The following is a 19,397-nucleotide window of genomic DNA, read 5'->3' as shown; positions in this document are numbered from 1 at the left end:
AGTCCAAGTAATGTTAGAAGATAAAAGGAAAAGAATGTTAGATTACAATTAATCTGTAGAAGTAGCAGGTGGTAAGCTTCTACACTTAAATGTTTCTACAAGGTTGTATCAACTATGACACTTGTAGCAAAATACCTCCCATCTCTTCATTGTCCTCACTGTGTAACATCCATTGCTAATACTATCAGTCATTAACCAGCACAGTCAACAAGAAGTAGAGACACAGTTAAAAACAAAACAAAACACCCTACTTTTTCTTGAGATAAGTACAAAATGCTATACATGATTTAACACTTGGATCAAAAGTCAGTTCCTCTATGCAGCCTTCCTGACTTCTAGAGAATTTCTCTGTGTACTTCTCAGCCTTCCTGTCCCTCACATCACTGCCACAAGTCATACATGTATTCTCAACACACTGGCAGCTCTTCAGCAGCAGAGACTAATTGTCTTAATCTTGGCATCTCCAGGCTGAATACAATGTTTCACACACAACTAAAAATCAATAAACATTTGTTGAGTGAGCCTGTCAACCTTCTTTGGAATCCTTTTATATTTATTTTCTTGACTCATCAGTTAGCATGAAACAGCACGCCTCCTGTTTTCTTAATTGTTTCACATGTGTTAATCATATCCTACAATGTTGTAAGCTCTTTCAAGTGTGGCCAACAATCTATGTGCTTTGTTTCTGTCATTTCATCAACTCTACCCCCAGCGGGGCCCTGCACAATAACCCAGGAAGCTCATTAGAAAGTAATTTTCTGAAGATTGAAGCAAGGACTTTATTTGTAGGTAGAATATATTTTATTCATATGGAGTAGAACTTTGTATTGTTCAAGGTGAAAATTTTATTTTTTAATGTTTGTTTACTTTTAGAGAGAAGTCAAGAGAGAGAGAGATAGGACATGTGCATACAAGCCGGGGAGGAGCAGGGAGAGAGGAGATCCAAGGCAGGCTCCACACTGTCAGCGCAGAGCCTGACATAGGGCTTGATTTCACCTACTGTGAGATCATGACCTGTGCTAAAATCAAGAGTCGGATGTTTAACAAACTGAGCCACCCAGGTGCCCCATGAAAATCTATTTTAATGGTACTTTCATTCACACCATTAATCGCATTCCCCTCCACCCTGTCAGAAAGTCATCTCATATATGTACTGTACTTCTAATCTGACTGGTAAAGAGATTCATCTGATGAATAATGGTTATATAAAAGAATCATATGGGACATCTATGTTAGCAAGAACAGACCAAACTGCCTTCTCTTCATTTGTCAGCCCACTGGCAGCTTGGTATACAGTAGGTGATATCCTAGAATACTGTGTTTTAGCATCTAATCCAAAACACTTAACATGAAACACAACAAATGAGATGAAGAAAAGAGAATTACCCCCCAAAGCCAAATGGAGAATGGCTTAGCCAAGAAGGGAAGAGCTGAGGGAGATACAAATACAAGTAGAAAAGCATAAGCTGCAAGTCAGAAATAACATTCAATTATTTATTCATCCAATATATTTATACTGAACAACTACTGTGTGCCTTGTACTATGCTATGTGCTGGGGACAAAAAGTAAAATAGATGCAGCCCATGTCTTTAGGGAGCTCATAGTTAATAAGTGACAAAATAATAAGACAAAAAGTAAACAAATTAGCACAACTGAGTATGTGAAATACCACTAAATGATATTATAACAGGGTGAAACTTAGCATGTACTCTATCTTGGTTCTATTTCCCTTGCTGCTGTGATCCATAGCTTAGAAACTTCTGATTAGCCCCCATCATAGGCATGTTAATTATGAAAAGAATTTTGCTTTACAGCTGAGATTTGCAAAAACTTCTTTTTTGCCCCAAAACTACTTCATTTGAGGAGATAAGTATATACAGAAATGACTATGCTACATTAAGATTTACAAGAATGACATGACCTAATTCCTATATGCAAATATCAACTGACCAAGGACAAAGAAGTTATACAACTTTCCATGGATGTCTACAGACATCAGTCACCTTTTGACTCCAACACCCTCCTGCTTCTGCTTTTTGTTAACATAAAAGAAGCTCAAATTCCATGCTGAGGGGAGATTGCTCTTTGGGACAATAGTCGGTCCACTGGCTCCTTAGTTTGCTGGCTTTCTGAATGAAGTCCCTTTCCTTACCCTATCTTGTCTCTCGATTTCCTGGTCTCTAGTGCAGTGAGCAGAACAAGCTTGGACTCACCATATTTGGTAGCAGCAAAGGAACAAAAAAAGAAAAAAAGTGAATGCCCTTCTCATGTTTGAAGGTCAGAGAACAATTTGTAAGGTGGTAATCTACCGAGAGCCAAAAAATATAAAGCCATAAAGTGGGTTAGTAAAGAGTGTCAGGTGAGGAAGGAGAAAGTAGACAGCCCAATCTTGAAAATGAGATAGTGTGTGAGATGTGCGTTTGTTCGAGAACCTGAGCAAAGTTGAGCATGGCTGGATTTACACCAGCTCTATCGCTTCTGATACCACTAAACCTGTCAATTTTCTATCATTTGAACACTTTGCATTCATACTACTGGCACCTAGACAGGGTTTAGAAAATATTAGTTCCTTTCTCCCTCCTTCCTTTCCTTCCATGAGCACAGACAACACTACCTGGTGCCCCCATCCCTGCTTCCTATCCTTGCCTTCCCTAAGGAAGGCAATTCACCTCAGCCAATTCACAGTAGCTCACGATTCACCTGACCATTTAAATAGTTCTACCTTTTTAATGTAGATCCTTTTATCACAGTTTAAAGCTGACCTTTAGTTTTTTAGGTCTGGCTATTTATTGTGGATGCAAGGGTTCACAATTCCATTTCTAAAAGCCTTCCGTTTAATGGATTGTCCAATTTCATTCTTCTAATGCTTCTGACCCAGTGCCAGGTCTTGCCATTCAGACCTTTCCAAAGGCTACCTTGTCCATCTGAAATTCTCTATTTGAGGAAGTCTGACAATTTTCCTTCATAAATCTCTGGTATCTTCCTTTCTTCCTTCATAATGTCTCCTCAGCTAAGTGAGCATCTCAGGTGGACTTTTCTTTACCCTTTAGCATACATTATTGTGTCCTAGAAAATGGATACCATCTCAATAGGCATAGTTATGTGTTTAGTAATTTCATTATTTCTCTTATTCTTTAATCCCTACATTCTTTTATTCATTATTTCCTCATGAAACATGTATATTACATGTCTACCAAGAACAAGGAATGATGTGATGCTAGTACCATGTGGGCTTCTATAAGCACTTCAAGGGGCTTAGATTCTGAAGAAAGAAATATAACAGGAGCATATAAAGTTAATAAAATGAAAATAATGAAGTCAAAGGAAGATCAAGAATTATCAAAGTTTTAAGTATAGGGCATGGGACTTGTAGTACATTGAGAATCTAAGTTTAAAGGCAAGCTGTGTTGTTTTCTGCAGCCTTGAACTAGTTGCTGAACCTCTCTGGGTTATACCATATTTGAAATGGAATTCAATGTCATTACGTTTTTGTTTTTGTTTTTAATCTTTTTTGAGAAGGCTTCATTGAAGTAAAGCACATGAATTTTCTTTATAAACTCTAATGTTTCAGGTAATTTTAAGGGAACTGGCCACTACCCAGAAAAGGGTACTCTCTCCAGGACAATGGAGAGCAATATACTGGACAGGGTAGTCACATCTACACAGGCCTACTGAAACTGATCAGTGCAGGCAGAAGTGTTTCAAAGTTGGAGTTCAATTCTTCCAGTCCACCCATTTGCTTTGATGATGTACACAGTATTTTTTTAAGTTTATTTAGTTATTTTTTTTTGGGGGGGGGGCGGGGGGGAGAGAGAATGTAAAGCAGGCTCCACACCATCAGTGCAGAACCCAGTGTGGGGCTTAATCTCACAAACCATGAGATCATGACCTGAGCTAAAATCGAAAGTCGAACGCTTAACCTACTGAGCCACCCAGGCACCCAGATTTACACAGTATTCTTAAAACAGAATTTGAAAACCTTTAGAAGGGATATGTGCTTTCCAGCTTATCTGAACCCCCAGTTAATCCTTTTCGGACCAATGAAAAATTTCCTACTGCTGCCAAATACTTGGTGAAGAAGCCTTGAGTCTACTGAACACACACACCCAGAGCAGAATCGACTCTGTCCTCTCACTGACAGTATGAACAATCTGTACATGTGAGTATCTGTATTAGCCTGGATTTCTCCTTTCTGTAAATGTCCTTGATTTTATATAGTTTTACTATCTTCTCTGCACACTCTGCATCAATTATGTCTTTTTTTCTTTACTATCTCTTTCCTTCTACTCTCCTAGCAACCATTGCCACCGTATTTGCACCCACTGTATTTTCTATAAATATACTTTAGAAGTTCAATGGCTGTAGGTTATGAATTATAGGTTTTTCTCAACAATGTTTAAACCACTTCAAGTCTAAAAACATAGGTCTAATATTCTGGGCTAGATTGTGGCAGGTGAAGATGTAATTACAGACCATTATGGCAGGTGTGGTATCAGAGATTCAAGTGATTGCTTTGGAGAGACAGAAGAGAGTCATTTGTTCTGCCTGAGAAGGTCAGAGAAAGCTGTACAGAGGAGGAAACAGTATTTGAGGTGGTCCATGAAGAGTGAGAAAAATTCCACAAATTACAAAAGAAAGGACAGTGTTTTCAGATAGGGGAGATAGCTTTAGTAATGGCATGGAGATGTGAAAATCCAATATATTGGAGAGTGAATTATTTATACACAGACATAATCTGCCAGGGCAGGTTAATAAATCACACTAGGACTACTCTAAGGGAAACCTGCCTAAAGTTCTGTAAAAAGGACTTAGCAGAGAGTAGAGGTACCCAGCTTAAGACTCTGTCCTTAACAAATACCTAACAGCCTAGTCTCTATCATTCCATGTGAGGCAGACACAGATAAGGCTTTATAGTCCAACAGGGATAACAACCAGCATGTCACCATGCTTAACTCTTGCCCCACTCATGGTACACAATGCTAACCAATCAAGGCACTCACCTCTACTGGATACAGCCTCAGAATCCTTCCCAACAGGGATTTCAGTAGGGCCCACTATCAATAGGTCAGAGTTAGAACTTGAAATGAGACCTATTTTCATCTCTGTTCTAGGATATACTAAGAGGGAGGAGTGACCCTAAAAGATATATTTACAACATAGAAGAAATCATTTCACTATACCCATTTTGACATGCAGAGCCTATGAATGCCTATCTATCTTAGCCTATGTGAGTCAGTGATTCAGAGTGGCCTTCCTGGGGGAGAGAGTCTAGACACTCAATATTTGGAAGAAAATGGCAAATTTCTATCACCTCATATTTCAAATGTGGCCAGATAATCACATAATTAACTGTAGCTTTTCAAAAGTGATGAGCAGTTATCAATTTTAAATTAAGGAAATTGTAGCCTGTATTACTTAACAAAAGCATTCTAGAAACACAATCAGTAAGTACAAGCTGCATAGAACAAAGCCACCAAATCAATTTACAAAGTTCCTGTAACATATATGTAAATTAGCTATCAAAGCTAAAAATGCTTAGAAACAAAAATCCACTTTCACATATTGATTAAGTTATTTTCTTTATAAGCATCAACAGTTTAGAGGAAAAAAAAGCTCAGGACTGATTGCTCAGACTCTCCAGGGTGAAAGAAACAAACACATTTTTAAAAATCCTCAGCTTCACAAGGTATCCTTTGCCAACTCCCTAAGGAGCAACCTTAGAGTCGACTACAGGCTGCAGCAGCTGCCTGCCCACTTTCTCAGCAGCAAAAAATATGCTAAGCAGTGATAATCAACAGGGAAGAGGATCAAAAGGTTGAGGGAATGATTAAGCAAGATACCCTTCCTTCTAAGTATTAGTTTTCTGTAGAGGTCGTGAATGATGGAAGCCTGGGGATCTCCAATTTCAGTCAATTACATGTGAAACCCATCTATTCTGCTCCTTCTTTGGGAGGACCCATTGCTTTAGTCTTCTGGGCACACTGACAACAGGAAAACCATTGAAGTCAAGGCAGATTGCTTCCAGAACCTGAGCCTGACCAAGTACATTTCTGTCCCTTCCAAACCATTCACAACAAATAAAAGCCCAGGAGCCCATGGAAGGAGACCAAGACAAGATCAGGAAGATTCTCAATCTGTTATGAAAGGGGAAGCTTGGAGTAAGACCTCACCTGGAAGTTATGATTGGTATGACCAAGAGTACACTAAGGGAAGGTGACTGACTTTCATCATAGAATCTAAGCCCCAGGAGGTGAGACGTGAAAGGGAAATGGCTCTCATTCTACAAACACTAGTTTGGAGTCTTGTCTTGCTACTTCCTAGCTGTATGAGCCTGAAGACATTATTCAACTTCACTGAACCACACTGTTCTCATCTGAGTCAAATCTGTTTCTTGTCCTATTTATTTATAGGGTAGTGATGAAGAAATAGTTGGAGAATTATGATAATTGAAAATAAAATTTATCCCATACAGTTTCATTTAATCTTTATTACTATCCTGTGAAGTAGTAGTTATTATACTTTTTTGTTGGGTGAAGAAATGGGACCAGAGAGGGCAAGTGATGCGTCCAGTGTGACCCAGCTGATAAGATCAACAGAGTCCAAGTCTTTATTCAAAAATTAATTGTTCTGGAGCACCTGGGTGGCTCAGTCAGTTGAGCTCCCAACTTCAGCTCAGGTAATGATCTCGCATTCCATGGATTTGAGCCCCACATCTGGCTCTGCGCTGACAGCTCAGAGCCTGGAGCCTGCTTCTGTGTCTCATCTCTGTCTGCCCCTCCCCCACTTGTGCTCCATCTCTCTCAAAAATAAATATAAACATAAAAAACTATTTAAAAAAAATGTTCTTTCAATTTCACTCTATCAGCCTCTTCAGGTTATGAAGTTCTTAAACTCGTGGGCTGAGCTCCCCTGGTAACCCTAAGTACCTAATACATTTATTACATAGTAGGTAGTCAGTAAAGATTTGATAAATAAATGAAAAATGTTTTAAGTATGGAAAATGATTGAGCTCAACCTACCTACATCAACAGTGATTTGGTGCATCCTATTGTCAGACACCTTTTTTCCTATTAGGAGTTGGGAATTCAAAGATGAATAATATTTACTTCCTGGCCTTAAGGGAGTCACAGTAATGAACACATATAGAAACAAAATCCAACTCCCACCATATTCCACTTTTAGTTGACTTCTGCAGTTTCACACGATACATGGACTCCATTTTGAATGCATGCTGCAAGTGTCTACAGTGACTTCTCTGCTGGTCTTTGATGCTTAGCCAGAATCGGGAGTATGGACTCCTTTAGCTTGCAGAGTGTGAGCCATGGTGAGCCGAAAGAGCAGTTTTCACTTACTGATTTAGAACTGTTAGGTAAGTAATGCTCCAGTCCCAAAGTTCAAATTTCAGAAGGTATGTGGAACCAAATATTTGCCATGCTTCTAAAGCCAGATTTTCTTTATGGTTTACCTTTGTTACGTAAGGTTAAACATCACTACATTATTCAAGAAGGGATGTGACCAGAGTCAAGATTTCTAAAGGACTCAAAATTCAGGGAATTAGAGAAATCTCTAATTCTAATTCTAGACAAGCAAAAGTAGTGATGTTACTACTTAATGGAAAAAGAGGTAGGTGCCTTTGGTATCAACACAGACAGCAAGGAGACTCTGGTGTTGACATATCTTTAGAATGCAAACGCATCAAGAGTCAGGGAGTAAATGCAGAAAAAGTTGTGAGTGCCTGTCCAATTAATGATTATGGAAGAGAGGTATATGGCCATCACAGTCACTGAAGATTTGCCAGACTTACAGAGAAGTCATGTCTTATTAGGTCTCTTTCTTATCTAGACAGAATATCCAATAAGGCTATCAAATCTCTTGTTCAAATTCCAGGCTCACCAAACAATTTGTAGGAATAGAAAAATATTTTATGTAAATAAGCCTTTTTAAACATATGTATTTTCTTATTTCCCTTGGCCTTTGCTCCATTTAGTCAGTCAAGCCATTCTGCATCCATTGGCTCAAGTAAGGGATGACACCAAAACAAACAAAAAAGGATTCATTTTTTGGCTTTGAGTTTTAAAAGTCTCTCTTAGCTGGAGAAACAGAAAGGACTCCCTGTAGATTTGGCAAGGGGTGGGCAGGGCACAGGATGAGAAATGCCAAAGCTGTACACCTCCATGACGAAAAGTCCCCTAGGCTAGGAGGAGGAAGACCTTGGAAGGGAATTAAGGACTGTGTCAAATGCAGATACTTGACAAAGAAGGGATTTCTTAGGCTCAGAGATGGGCTGAGGAGATACCAACCTCCCACACAGACTTGTATGATTCATTTACATAAGGGATCTGTAGCTCAGGGAGGTGGCCAACATGTCAGAAAAAAAAATGACTGCAAAGCTTATTTACTAGCAAAGTGGCTGGCATACAGTGGAAGCCAATGATCACTAACTTAGTAGGTTCATATCTGGAAATACTATGAGCTTTCAAATTCTATATTTGGGTACCAGCCCTGAAGACAGTGGCTGAAGGAAGGTGCCAAGCCAGCATTTGGTTAATACCGCTAAATGATGTTCCCCAAGTAACTTTACGTATCTAAGGGAAATCAGCTAACAGCAGGGAAGAACCAAGTCACCCTTGTAAGTTTCCACTTTCTTGTTACAGCTGCTGTGAGAGGACAGTTTCTCTGCTTCTGGTATCTCTCTAACCTATCCACAGTGCATGCTGTACAGAACTGAACATACAAGTAATGAGTATCATTCTTATCTCTCTTCCAGGATTCATGGGCTAGAAATAGCCATTAGGCAGTGGCTAGTGAGTAGCCTGTAGTGCCCACAGTGCTGCCTCCTGCTCAGTAAGAGGCTTGCCCTAATTTGAGGATTTTAGATACAGTGAGCAGCACCTAACAAATAGCTGGATATGATGGTCGAGGCTTTTAGTGCCTTCAAGTGTCACAGGCAAGTTGACAAGGTTGAGTTAAGATAGTTCTGTTCAGTACCATTTCTGAAATCAGTGTGGCTCTAGAAAACTGAGAACTTGAACCGTACGTAATCCAAAGGGGAGAAAATAAACCTCCTCCTTCCTCAATTTGGAATAATGCTTCTATAGTATCTATAACTGTGGCACATTTTATGAGTCTGACATACCAAACCAGAAACATGCATAAAATATGCTACATAACTCAAAATACACATTAAAAGGTCTTCATAAAGTTGAAGCTAGGAGAAATCCTGAAATATATCATTTTGTTTAATGAATTTCCCCATTCATTTCTTCTAGACTACACTCTCTGAAGGGAGTGACTGTGTATTTTGAACTTTTAAACTCCAGAGCCCAGTACATTTGGCATGCTGGATGCCAAATATGTACTCTAGTCAGTGTTTGGTAATAAACCTAAGTAAGCAGACACTAATTTGTGTACTTTGTGAACTTGAATTGGTTTTTCCTAAAGCAGAGTACTAAGAGTATTTTGGAACACTCCCTTTAGTTTGGTAGAAAATAAATTTCTGGGAAAATGCCAGTGGAGATACACAGTTCTAGATCAGGATATTAAAGGAGAATCATACGTATACTCAATCAGAACACCGAGATGTGACAACACACAGCATCTCCACTACACTCATATGGTCCATCACTTTTGGGGAAAAAATGTGGTATAAGCATGAGCACAAAGATGGAATTACTCAATTCCGCTGGAGAATGGGGTCTTAACAAATCCTTAATGAAGCTGACCATGAAGTGATTTTTTTTTTAAATTCAAGTTAGTTAACATACAATGTAGTCTTGGTTTCAGGAGTAGAACCCAGTAATTCATCTCTTATATATGATACACAGTGCTCATCCCAAAAAGCGCCCTCCTTAGTCACCCATTTAACCCATCCCACACACACACACACCCCTCCAGCAACCCAGTTTTTTCTCTGCATTTAAGTCTCTTATGGTTTGCCTCCCTCTGTGTTTTTATCTGATTTTCCTTCCCTTTCCTTATGTTCATCTGTTGTGTTTCTTAAATTCCACATGAATGAAAACATGGTATTTGTCTTTCTCTGAATTATTTCACTTAGCATAATACACTCTAGTTCCATCCGTGTTCTTGTAAATGATAAAATTTCATTCTTTTTTGTCACTGAGTAGTGTGAAGTGATTCTGGAAGATAAGAAGGTGTTCATCAGCAGTGAGGGAAAGGCAGAACAGCACTACAAGCTAAGGCAGCCAATGGATGCACAGTGGTATGGAAACATGAAACAGCCTCAGGTATTTGAGGATATACAGAGTTTAGAATACTAGAGTTTTAGGTTCAGTGAGTATTGAGGAAAAGTCTGCAGTGGTGTAAACCAAGAGACCAAAACTTGTAGGATTCCATATGACAAATTAAGGACTTAAAGGTATGGACAATGGAAAGTAATTGAAGTTTGGGGAGACAGTGCAGGAGAATCTCATGATGAGATCTAGGTTTCAGGAAAATCACATCCATCAATCGAGAGGATAGACTGCAATCCTGGAGGTGGAAAGAATCAAACTTATTCTTGTGGTATTCCACATGAGATGTTGTGAGTGTAAACTAAGGCAATAGGGAAGGGAAAGGAGAAAAGAGAATGGACAGTTTCAAATTCCTTAATTAATAAGCAAGTAGAAAATATGGGTCTTCGGTGTGAGAAATGAGGATCAGGAGTTGGCTAGGAAGGTTTCATGTTTATTGCTTTGGGTAATTGAAAACACAAAAGTGCAATCTACAGAGCTGGAAAATACAGGAAATAGAGCCCATTTTGATACATGTATATTCAGGTCAGTTGTACACATGCTAAGTTTGGTATACATACATGCCCCCAAGGTGAATACGTAAATTTTGAGTCATTAAATACATCATTTTAAGCAAAATTTGAGTGAATTACACCACCCAAGAAGAATGGATGGGGTGTATCAAGACCTGGGAACAGCAATGTTTTAGGGGTAGATGGGAGAAGAGGAGCCTCTGAAGCATCGTGAGAACAGTTAAAGAGACCAAAGACAAAAACAGAAAAATCTCTTCCTCTCATTTTCTGCCTCACAAGATCTTGCTCTTTTCCAAGTTTTAAAAAATGACCTAGAGAAAGAAAAACTAATATATTCCAACTAGCTTTCTGAATATGCCTTTTATGGTTGCTTTCCCCCTAGATTAATAAGTTATGAGAAAATGACAAGAATGGCTTTTTTTGTTTGGCGGGGGAACACCTGGGTGGCTCAGCTGCTTAAGCGTCCAACTTGTGCTCATGTCATGCTCTCATGGTTCGTGAGTTCAAGACCTGTGGAGCCCACTTTGCATCCCTTGTCTCCCCACCCCCCTGCTCGCTTGCGCTTGCTTGCTCTTTCTCTCTCTGCCCTTCTGCCCCTCAAAAATATTTAACAAAAAAAATGCTTTAATTTTTTTTTTCCTTAAGAGAAAAATTTGAGTATCATTTCCATTTGATCACTTCTGAATCATTCCCCAAGAAATTCCCAATGACTGCTGACAATAATGCAGTGAAATGCCAAATAGGTAGATGGATGGTTATATGTGTATCTCTGTGCCTATTTACATATGGTTATCACCATGTACATATAATACACACACACTCTCTCTTTCTCTCTCACTTTATTATAGTAACTCACTTGACCCCTCCTACTTGTGACAAAATACAAATGTAATAAGCATAAGGACCCTTATCCTTCAGGAGAAAACATTGCCCTCACAGAAGAGCCTATTACACCTTCCAGACATGAGTTAACAACAACAACAACAACAACAACAGGAGGTAAACCAATAGTAATTTAGTACCTATTTTTTGGAATAACTGTTCTAGTTTCATTTTATTCATTATTTCATTTAATCATCATCTTGAAAGACGTACTGGCATTGGATACACCAAGGATTCAGTTGACAAGTGGGAAACAGTTTTGTGAGGATGATAGCTTTAATACCCCCCATTTCAGACCTGCTTCTTCATACTGTCCTCTCCTCTCAATCACTCAGTTGAACAACAGTCACCCAATGCTGAAACTTAGCCATGTTTCCAACAGTGGCTGCAAATCCAATTCCCCATGAGACTTTTCAAAGTTAATCAAACCCTTCTCTAGACTTCCTATATAAGAATCTCAGGTGGGTTCCTTGATTCTTGTTTTTCTAAAGCACCACAAGTGATTCAGATACTGAATCAGTATTGGAAATCACTATGATATTCTCAGGAGTTCGAGAAAGTATCTGCTAGGGTGATCTGGAGAGTTATTAAAAATATAGTGGCTGAAGACCCTCACACCCCATTACCCAGATTCTGGGACTTCAGGGACCCCTACCTATAACAAAGGCTTTTTTGGTGCTCACACCTCTAAGAAGCAGAGTTTAAAGAAACCGTGTGATAACTGCTAAATAACCAAGCAGTGAAAGCAGTTATTAAATAGAAATGAAATTAGAATCTCAAAGAGATATCTGTGCCCCATGTTCAGTGCAGCATTATTCACAATAGCCAATATACAGAAAAAACCTAAATGTCCATCAACAGATTAGTAGATACAGAAAATGTGGTATATGCATACAATTAAATATTATTCAGTCTTTAAAAAGGAAATTCAGTCATATGCACTAACATGAATAAACCTGGAAGGTATTATGCTAAGCAAAGTAAGCCAGTAACAAAAAGACATATACTATATATGGTAACATATCAGGTATCTGAGATAGTCAAACTCATAGAAGCAGAATGGTGGTTGCCACCGGGCTGGGGAAGGGGGATGTGGGAAGTTGTTGCTCAATGGGTACAAAGTTTCAATCACGAAACATGAGGAAGTTCTAGAGACCCTGTATAACATAGTGCCTATAGTTAAGAATATGGTATCATATACTTTAAAATATGTTAAGGGGCGCCTGGGTGGCGCAGTCGGTTGAGCGTCCGACTTCAGCCAGGTCACGATCTCACGGTCCGTGAGTTCGAGCCCCGCGTCAGGCTCTGGGCTGATGGCTCGGAGCCTGGAGCCTGTTTCCGATTCTGTGTCTCCCTCTCTCTCTGCCCCTCCCCCGTTCATGCTCTGTCTCTCTCTGTCCCAAAAATAAAAAAAAAAAAAAATATGTTAAAAGACTAGATTTCATGTTAAGTATTCTTACCATTAAAATACACACCCATACAAGAACACAAGGACATTTGGGGAGGTTATAGATATGTTTAATACCTTGATTATGGGGATATTATATGTATATGTCCATACTCATCAAAATGTACACATTAAATACATGCAATCTTTATATATCAGCTATACATCTATAAAGCTTAAAGAAATTAAAGACATGGTATTTTAAAAGTAAACTGAAAGCAATTATGATTGAGTTTAAACATTCTTGGTGGGATAAATTTGTTAGATCCAGATCATCCAAACCTAGTTATAGAACTATGTATTTCCAATTATTTGGATCTAGTTTCTACTCAACTAATATAGTATTTTAAGTTTTCACTCAAAGGCTTATAACCCATCATATTTCTCTGAAGGCATACTTTTCTTTATCAATACTCTTGAATCTGTACCTGTGCACCTGTCCTGATCATGTATTGAAATATGCTTTGTGCTGAGAAATACTGCTTCTGATGCATCCTTCTTTGCAAAAGAATTCATTGCCTCACAAACGATCAGCAATACACTAGGTATACGTTAGACACTGTTCTAGGCAGCATTACCACTAGGAAAAACAGGACAGAGTCCTTGCCCTTGAGTATCTTGCAGGTAGCTTGGGAGACAGTCACGTAAACAGACCAACACATCAATGTAGTCAATGCTACAATGGAGTCATGCACATCATGCTATCACAGCAAGGTGGGAGCAGTACCTAGTTCCACCCAGGGAAGTTGGCACTGATTTCATGAAAGAGCTAATATTTAGGATGTGTTTTGAAGGCTGAGTTGGATTACATTTACTTCCTTCTAATTTACATTGTTTTTTTAGTTATAATACACCTAAATTTCAAATATAAGTACAGAATGCACAATGTCACATTTTTAAATTTATTTTAATTTTTAAAGAGAGAGAGAGCGTGCACAAGCTGGGGAGGGGCAGAGAGAGGGAGACACAGAATCTGAAGCAGGCTCCAGATTCTGATCTGTCAGCACAAAGTCCGACATGGGGCTCAAACTCACAAACCGTGAGATCACAACCTGAGCTGAAGTCTGACGCTTAACTGACTGAGCCACCCAGGTGCCCCAATCTCAAAAAAAAAAAAAAAAAAAAGTCTTAACTCTCTTTACAGGTTCATAGGTAGTTTCCATCATATCAGTGATCTAACTTAAGCTAACAAATGATTACCCTTCTCATCTGAGCAAACATAGGTGTCTAACTGAAGAGACTGATAATAAGCAGCTGATGATGGCATTATTATGTGGGAAAATTGAGACCTTCAGTAAAGCACCAAGAGGAAAAGGCATGATGTAACTTTTGCTTCTTGAATTAAATCCTAACTGGCACTTTTAGAAATATGAAGTTGTTAGATCTATTTTGCCACGATAAACAGAATAACACCTCCTTTCCTTCTCTGCAGAGATGTTCATGTACTAATCCCCAAACTTTTGAATAGGTTAAAATACATGGCAAAGGGCCTCTTTGCAGATAGAATTCAGTTAAGGACTTCGAGGTAGGAAGATTACCATTATCTTGGATTATCCAGGTAAACTCAACAGAATGCCAAAAGTCCTTATTAAGAGGGAGACAAAAGGGCCAGGATCAGAAAGGGGTAGATGATGATGGAAGGAGAAGACAAAATGGTACATTTTGAAGGTGGAGGCAGTGGCTACAAGCCCAGGAATGCATGCAGCCTCTGGAAGATGAACACAGATTCTCTCCTGGAGACTCCACAATGAATCCAACACTGCTGACACCTTGATTTTTATACCTGTAAGTCTTGTTTTGGATTTCTGATATCAGGAAATTTAAGGTAGTATGTTTGTGTTCCTTTAAACCACTAAGTTTGTGGTAATTCACTACAGCAACATTAATAAACTAAGATATACATATATATATGTGTGTATATATGTATGTGTGTATATACACACACATATATATGTATGTATATACATACATATATCAAAGCCTTGACAGGACAACTTAAGTTGAGCTCTAAGTATGGAGAGTATATAATCCTTCCTCAGTTGTAACATTTCTATATGAGAGGTCAAAGATTTCCTAAAGAGAATGGAGAAAGGATAACTCACTCTTGGTCAGAAATTTTGTCATCTTCAGTCAAGCTATAGCATCCCTGCTCTTTTCCATAAATTTTCCAAAGGTATGTTGAGGTCCATTGAACAACACCTGGACTTTGGGCTCCTTAACCATCTTTCTAAAAAGAACAATTTTAACAATTTTAAGAATGAGTTAACTGGGCCTCATTTTAGTAAACTTATTAGATAAACTCACAAGCAAGGGATGACCAATGGTATAATGATAGTCCACAAAACATGGAGCTGGATATTATCATTACCTGAATACCAAAGATACCACCCTTCACCTTAAAGACCTTATACATAAAGGTCAAAGAAAGTGTCAAAGCAGAAATAAAAACGTGGAGGTAAAACCCTAGAGAAAACTAAACCCTGGCACCTTCTGTCATTTTTCCTAGGAACAAGAGCCCTGGTGAAGATTTTTGGTTTCAGTAACCCAACCCTCACTGCCAGGTTTCTTAGTCTGTTTGCTAAAATTATTGTTGTGGCATCAAACAGAAGAAACCATCTATGAAAACAAAGGACTCTAGGAAAGGATACCTTTTTGTGATGAGGTTTTATTTAAAAAATTTAGACCAAGATAGAAGTCTTATCTTTTGTAAGGAAGTACACTAATTGTATATTTCATACAAATGTCATTTAACATATTGTTTTTTATATGCCAAACACTGTGTTGGGGACTGGAAATAGAACAGTGTTGAAAAATAAAACCTGTCTCTGGCCTCACCAAGCTTAAAATTCAATAGAGAAGACAAAGACAAAAGTACAAAGACGCTGAGAATGTATAAAAGGGAACCCTAACTAGTTTGTGGCTACTCAAGTGTATTAGCTCAGGCTGCCAAAACTAAATAATATAGAATAGGTGGCTTACACAATAGGAATTTATTTTTTCACAATTCTGTAGGCTGCAAGCTGAAGATCAGGGTGTCAGTAGTATTGGTTTCTGGGTAATTTCTCGCTGCCTGACTTGTAGACAGCTGCCTTCTTGCTGTGTCTTCACATGGCAGAGAGAGAAACAGATACAGAGAGGGAGATGGGCAGAGAAACAGAACACTCTCTGCTATCTCTCTTATATAGGACTTAACTCCATCATGAGGGCCTTATTCTTATAATCTTATCTAGACATAATTACCTCTCAAAGGCCCTGTCTCCAACTACCATCACACTGGGTGTTAGGGCTTCAACATATGAATTTTAGGGGGACACAATTCAATCCATAGCATCAAGGATGTCCTCATTTGAAGCTGTCTGAATTAAGGTGACAACAGAATAGAAGTAGAAAATCCTTAGAGTATTCCAAATAAAGGAAGAAGCATGTACAGATTCTAATATGGGAAGGAACTTGATACATTTAGGGAACCAGAAAGGAAGAGCAGTGAGGCTGTAATACAGGGAGGGAAAGAAAGACTGGTATGAGACAAGGCTGGCAAGAGGTGATTGCCCACCATTTTTGTGGCTCTCATTAAAAGAATATGCAGATCTTTAAAAAATGAAATGCTATCAACAAATTTTAAGCAGGGACAAATTTAATAGGATCTGTCTCTCAATCTCACTGTGGCTTCTATTTGCAATATGGATTGGAATGGGAAAAGAATGATACGGTGAGACCAGTTAGCTGTTCACGTGAAAGATGATCATACTGGCTTGAATTATGCTGAAAGCAGAGATGGAGCAAAAGGATACATTCAGAAATATTTAGGAGGTCAGCTTACCCTATACGTGAAAGGTAATGAGAGAGAATGAAAATAAATCAGGGTATCTGGCTTGACCAAATGTCAAAGGAGGGGGAGGAACAATCCCTGGCATGGACGAAGTACAGGGTATATTCTAGAGATGGAGAACACTAGAAAAGAAGTAGATTTATCAAGCAGAAAATAATAGAATGAGTTTTACATTTTTTGGTTTGATACTCCTATAAGGCATCAAAGTGAAGTTGCTGACAAGACAACTGGATATATAGGTGAGCAGTTTCAAATAGAGGTTTTGGTAGAAAATGTAAATTTGGGGTAGTTAATAAACAATAACTGATATAATGGAAGTAAGATCACCTTGGGAAAGAATATAGAGGGAGAGTGCTGAGGACATCACTTCGAAGGAAAATATAGCACATGATCAAATGGAACACAAAGGACTCTAGGGCTTTGAACCCAATGTGAATACTTTAGCTTGTAGATGGGGAGGGCAACGCCACTAATAAGTTTTTTAACATTATGCCTTCCTTTCTCTTACCAAGCAGCCCCATGTTACCTTCAATTCTCTAGTTCTTTGTCCTTTTGTGTGAGTGGGGGGGGCACCATTATTGTCTATCATCATCAGTCAGGTATGCAGTATCTGCCTCCTTTCATCTTGTTCAGTGAAAGCAAAAGTTGTAATTCCCTCTCCTTTCCACTTGCAATTCACCAGTTCTTCTTGACATTTTCCAAAAGTCCACCTTCCAAATAAAGTTCCTGATCATTAGAGAAGCAACTTACCCAACAATACATAGCTAATATAAGTAGCTCTCTGTAACAAGCTACCAGCTCATTATGTTGGCTAATAAATAAAATCTATCCAGTCGTCATGGAAACCAAAAATCATTTCTAAAGGGAAAAATCTAACAAATGAACTACGGTAAATATTTTCTGTAATGAATTGGATGTAGACCCTGAAAATTGTTTCTCCACTGACTTCCTAACTGTTGAAGGTTGGGTTCACCATGCCAAAGCCTGCTTATTTTTCCCTCAATAACACAGCAATGACTAGAATGCCAGGTCATCTAGAGACTGGAGAAACCTCAGTGTATAGGTTTGAGGCTAGATCGTGTTTGTAAAATAGGAATTGCTAGCTCTTCTCCAGTCAGCACGAATATGAAGCTTCCCACAAGTAAGAGTAAACTCTCTACAAAACTACAGTTGTGAAATGGTTGTGCTCCTCTGGACTGTGTATCTCCTTTCTCTAGCTTCTTAGCAGAAGCTTCTCTGCACCTCTCAGTCACCACCAAAGTGACTATTAGTCAACCAACAAAGACAGTCATGTGCCATTAGCAAAAACACATTACTCCTTTAACCTACTGCTTTACAGACAGCATGAGATGTCTAGTTCAATTGGAGGCTTAAAAATAACCAAATATTGGGGAGCTTGGGTGGCTCAGGCGGTTAAGCATCAGATTCTTGATTTCGGCTCAGGTCATGATCTCACGATTCATGAATTTGAGCCCCAAATCGGCTCTACACTCACAGTGTGAAGCCTGCTTGGTATTCTGTCTCTCCTTGTCTGTCCCTCCCCCGCTCATGCTCTCTGTTTCTCTCTCTCTCAAAATAAATTACCTTTAAAAAAATCACCAAGTATTTACTGATTGCCAAAACAAAAAAAGAAAACATCCCAAGGAAATACATGACACTTTGGACTATTAAGAAGCATAAACTAACTCTTGATTTCTAGAAAATAGTAACTTATTGATGGCTCAAGACAATTATCTATCACAAGACAATAGGTTAGAAGGCCAATTAAGCTTATGCATTTAAGATAGGGTGGTTAGTGAGAGCTCTTGGAGAAGTGATTTCATGTGTGGTATTTGTGTTCTAATGACTAAGATGTCAAGAGGCAGGGTGAAGGGAGACATACAGGTCAATCTGATTAGTTAAGGACAATGTGGTTTTGCAATTATGGATAGCAGGAACTAGGTATGTGTGTTTGAAGCAAAAGTATTGGGTTATAGGGCTGGAGGTTCCATTGTCAGTATCATTTATTGACAATCCTGTGCTCACTTCAGCAGCACATATACTAAAATTTGAATGATACAGAGCATATCAGCATGGCCCCTATGCAAGAATAGCACACCAATTATTTATTGACAATCTCTACAATACCATAGCCATGCTTTTTGAACATATTTTGTATGTTACCTACCAAAAAAATGGGGCAACCACTGCCCATTTATTACAAAGTATTAATTTCAGAATACATTTTGGTTCAAATACAAATAGGTTCAAAATATATTTCAATACATTTCAATCCAAGCATGAATGATATAAAGCTCCTTCTAATCCTATCTTTCCTGTAGCAGTGAATTCCGGTACTCAAATGGCAAAAAAAAAAAAAAAGTCTAGCATAATTTATACTAACAGATGTTTCCAGAAAAAATCCACATCAGTGAAAGCCTAGGAAAATAACCAACTTCAAAAGCTTTTAACAAGCAAGCTGAAAATAAGAAAAGTA

At 38.6% G+C, this 19,397-nt stretch overlaps 1 protein-coding gene and 1 non-coding gene across 2 annotated transcripts in view; one reads left to right on the top strand and one right to left on the bottom strand.

Annotated features, from left to right (window-relative positions):
- Positions 1–19,397, bottom strand: part of LOC122201112 (disks large homolog 2-like) — a 1,368,059-nt gene that overhangs the window by 1,323,859 nt on the left and 24,803 nt on the right. The window lies entirely within an intron of this gene.
- Positions 18,939–19,041, top strand: LOC122201503. Its single transcript, XR_006194208.1, has one exon. It is a non-coding gene; the product is annotated as a U6 spliceosomal RNA (small nuclear RNA).

This window comes from Panthera leo, chromosome D1, assembly GCF_018350215.1.
Source record: "Panthera leo isolate Ple1 chromosome D1, P.leo_Ple1_pat1.1, whole genome shotgun sequence".
Classification (NCBI taxonomy): domain Eukaryota; kingdom Metazoa; phylum Chordata; class Mammalia; order Carnivora; family Felidae; genus Panthera; species Panthera leo.
Note: the sequence above shows the minus strand (reverse complement) of the source record. Positions and strands in the feature narration are given on the sequence as shown.